We start from the raw sequence: 4973 nt of genomic DNA on the forward strand, positions 1-4973 counted from the left end.
CCTAACTTGGGTGTTCAATCATCCTCGGCCAACATCTCGCCTGACCAGGTGGGCTATATGCTTGCAGAGTTTCAACTTCATTGTGAAGTACTGTAAAGGACAGTATAATGTAGTGCCGGACACTTTGTCATATGGAATAACCATACAAGAAATGCAAGTCCACATTGTGATATGTCAATCCCTAGGATCTGACTACAACCTGCTTGTCAATTGGGATGAGAAGCAAGATCAGTCTCTCCAGAATAAATAAATGACTTGACTCCAGTAATTATGGGATTCTGCAAAGTTACCATCCTACCCATATACACTATGTTATTCAGAATGACTACTTGTTATTTCCGAGTGGTAATGTTAGAAAACCCAGAAAACGTTTATGTATATCATGTCAAAAGGTTTAAAAGTTTTTTTGGATTTGTTCAACTTTTTTTGTTCTTTTGAGGTTGAGGGATGTGTAACAGTTTTGCTGGTGCGCCTATCCTTATGAGGGCTCTCCATAGACATAATTATTTTTATACTGTACGAACTATAGATTATATCTCCTTACCCTATCCCTAAATCTAACCCTCACAAAAAAACGTTCTGCATTTTTAAATTTTCAAAAAACATTGATTAGTATGTTTTTTTTAAGTGTTTGGAATTATGGAGACACTAGAAATGTCCTCATAAACCATATTTCTAGCATAATACCCTTGTATTTACCAGTTTGTAACCTAAGAAAATGTCTTCGTAAACCACCCAAACCTGCCCACACAAACACACACACGCTTACATACTTACACAAGTACAAAATACTGCTGACTTTTATTAAATTTGACTTTTTATTAAACAAACTTTTTTATTAAACTCTTCTCCCTGCTGAATTTGCTCCTTTTCTCCTAACTAATCTGGACCTTTTTCATATTTGATCCTGATTTAGTCTGTTCTTTGTAAAGCTAATTGCTTTCTGTTTGAATCCAGATTGTGTGTGAACGCACATCTTTTCATCTCTCCCTCTCTCTGTAACACTTGATTGGTAATAATGTGTAAGCAGTGGAGTATAAGGAAGTGTGTCCTGGGACTACAGCTCTATTAACTGGATTACAGCATTGGACATGAGTGTTAGACTGTTCTGATGTTGATGTATTGTCTAGAGAGATGGGCAGTACTCAAAGATAAAGACCTGGTGAATAATTGTAGATTTCAATGGGAAACATCTTCGCTTTTTAATTTATCTAAATGTCTGTCCTTTAAATTGACTACATTTCTGATATGAATGAGATGTTTGATGGATCTAGCAGTGTTAAAAGCAAACGCGTGTCAGAGTTTTGTGACACTTTAAATGTCTCGTGATATCCTGGCTGAAAGGTTATTGCAGTAATTGCCTTTCTGGATACTGAATCAGATATTCAAATATTATTTTGGATGGAAGCTCTTTTTAATATTTTTCCTTCCATATAACATAACAGGCACATACGTTTGGTGTTCTCTGGGTGTACCTTATAATGGTCATCTTCTGAAAAGAACTGAGGCATATTACTAAAATGTAAGGACTTAAAGATGATAATAACAAACACTTAAGTAATGACAAAACTAGAATTTCTATCAGAGTGAAACCTGAAGGACATCACTGGACCACTTCAGTTTGCTTACCAAGCAAACAGGTCTGTGGATGATGCTGTCAACATGGGACTGTAATCCTGCAACACCTTAACAGACCTGGGACTAATCCAAGGATCCTATTTGTGGACTTCAGTTCAGCCTTCAATACCATAATGCCTGATCTTCTCTCAACCAAACTGAAACAGTTTGCCGTGCCAACCACAATCTGTCAGTGGATCAACAGCTTTCTGACAGTTGGCAGCAGCTAGTGAGACTGGGGTAACTCACATCCGGGACCCTCACAATTAGCACTGGTGTGTTTTCTCTCCACTGCTCTTCTCCCTGTACACAAATGACTGCACTGCAAAGGACCATTTTGTCAAGCTCTTGAAGTTTGCAGACGACACCATGGTAAACTGCAAACCCCTCCCCCATAGGCTGAAGAATGGCACTCTGAAGAGGTGGGAAGACTATGATCTATTGGAGGGGTGTGTCGTTCTGTCACACAGTACAGAGAGGACAAGGGTTAAGTGGATGGATGGATGGATAGATAGATGGATGTTCTATCCACTGAAGTTTGTTTTGACTTCCAAACTGTTCTTCTACATTAAATGTCAGTGACTAGATTAAATAATTGTCCATTACACTGAAATTGTAAATAATACGTAAACATCAGAAATTCTTCAAAAATGTGTTTCAGTTCGATTTGAACATTTGTGTGAGCTGATGGCAATTACTGTATCAGACTGATATGAGCAGAAACAGGCCAATCTGAGATGAGAAGAAACTCTGACAGGCCCATTACTGCCATGCTAATGTCAGCGCTCTGCTAACTCTCATGGATGCATTTGGCTCAAAAGCCAGTTAGTAGATAATGGATGCAGGAGCTCCAATATTCCAGATTCTAACAAATTTAATACCAAAGTTCATACTTTCACAAAATAGCTAGTGCCTTTAAATGTCATTGAAAATTTAATGTGGTACATACAGTATGTGTACATCACTAGCTGGAGGCTGCTAGTATTTGTCTGTGGTGAATTTTGTTCAATTTAATGTCATTGTTGTGTTCCAAAAATAGTTTATTTCTCTGACTGGATAATACATTTAATGTGTTGAAAATGGTTTGACTCCACATAATGGTCAGTAAGATGGAGCTTCCCTGATTTATGTGCAGAGATGCTGTTAGGGTGTGTAGTTAAAGAAATAATTCAGTCATAAATAATACTTCTCTTTTCATTTACTCACCCTTTTGCCGTTTCAAACGCGTACAACTTTCTTTCTTCTGCAGAACACAAATGAAGATATTTTGATCAAGATAATAGGTGCTATTGTGCATTCAATGCAAGTCGATTGGCCCTAACTTTCAAGCTCCAAAAATGACAGTGGTTTAATTCGTGTCTTCTGAAGGAATATGATGGTTTTGGGTGAGAAACAGACCAAATTAAACGTTAATCTTGACATCTGATGTTTCCTTGATGCGATCATCATTTGATTACACTTCCTCATGCATGATGCATGCACAGAGTGCTGCACGCTTCAGAAGACATGGATTGAACCACTAGAGTTGAATGTATTACCTTTGTGATCACTTTATATAACTTTTGGAGCTTAAAAGTGTTGCAAGACCCCACTGACTTGCATTGTATGGGCAAAAAACCCATCAAAACGTCTTCATTAGTCTTCCACAGAAGAAAGTCATACAAATAATTTTATTAAAAAAGGGTTATTAATACAATTATCATTTAATTATTTTTAAACACTATTAAAATCGTATTTTATCTAAATTACACAAAGATCATTAATCGACTTTATAGACATTACAGTTTTATCGTCTGTTAATGCTGATATTCTGTAAAGCTGCTTTGAAACGATGTGTGTTGTGAAAGGCGCTATACAAATAAAATTGACTTGACTTGAAATTAGAAATGTAATTAGGGTCATTGAGTGATGAGGAAAAAAATATATATATATATTGAGGGAGGATGAAGGTGGACAGTTAAGTGTGAGGGCACATAGTTAAGCTTGAGGCTAGATAGTGTCTGTAAGTGTGAAGGTGGATAGCTGTGTGTGAGGGAAGTGTTGTCCATGTCTGTAATACTTATCCTCTTAGAGTGCCAATTTCCTACGAAACTCAGTCGGCCATATCTGCTGCTCCTGAGGGGATGATCGGGACAGAGGGATGTCTTTAAGCTTTGACTTAACCCTACTCTTGTCGTTGCTCTCTTTCAATGGATATTTTCTCTCAGTTGCACCTTGAGTGAAAGAATGAGGAAGTGTGTCTTAAGGTGAGGAAAGAGAACCACGGTTTGTTCTGTATGATTGTTCTGAGGTTGCTGCTGGCACCTAGCTAGAGTCTGTGTTTGTTGCCTGCTAGTTTTTTAGCATCACTTATATATCTGTTTTCAGCCTTTAATACTTAACATCTGCCATTTTTAAGCATGCATCGGGTTTTCCCTCGTATTATTCGCGATTAAACTGTGAGCATTTTTTCAGCGCACACCCGTTTTTTTCTCCTCTGCGGTACACAGATTATTGCATTGATCTCAAAGCACCACTTATCAAGAACAACCAACAACAACAACAAACAATTGCGTGATGGATTCATATCAATCTCAAACCCTCACTGCTCAGGAACAACAAACAATTTGCGGTAAGTCATGGCATCCACTCATGTTATTTCTTCCTGCATTGCATGTCACATGTTTACAATAGCCTCCTCCGTCATCAGCGAGGGATTCACTTGTGATAAATGTAAGGAATTAGTCAGGCTGATGGAGAAGGTTAATGAGTTAAAGACTTGCATCCGAACGCTAGTGGAGGTCAGTGAGAAAGAGAAGCCGGTAGATACTTTTTCGGATGTGGGCAGTACAGAGAGCAACATACACACTTTGGTTCCGGCTGTAGAGCCCCTGCAGCAGGGCATTTGGGTGACGTCTCGACAGCATACTCGCTCAGCAAAGAGACACCACTCTCCCATTCCGGTTAGTGTTTCAAATCGATTCTCCCCACTCAGTGATACTCCCACTGAGAATCATGAGGAAAGAGCCCTTGTTATCAAATCAAATCAAATCAAATCAAATCAAATCACTTTATTGTCACACTACCATGTACACAAGTGCAACAGTAGGTGAAATTCTTGTGTGCAGTTCCGAGCAACATAGCAGTCATGACAGTGACGAGACATATACCAATTACAATAAACAACATACACAAAACAATTTACATATCAAATGTACACATACTTACACAAAACAATTACAAATCAGATGTACACATACTTACACAACACAATAATTATATACAATGCAGAATATAGAACAGAATATACAATACAATACAATAAGTGGGAGTATATGAAATATATATGTGTATATATATATATAGCAGTTGTATTG

Source organism: Xyrauchen texanus, chromosome 1 (genome assembly GCF_025860055.1).
Source record: "Xyrauchen texanus isolate HMW12.3.18 chromosome 1, RBS_HiC_50CHRs, whole genome shotgun sequence".
NCBI classification, from domain to species: Eukaryota; Metazoa; Chordata; class Actinopteri; order Cypriniformes; family Catostomidae; genus Xyrauchen; species Xyrauchen texanus.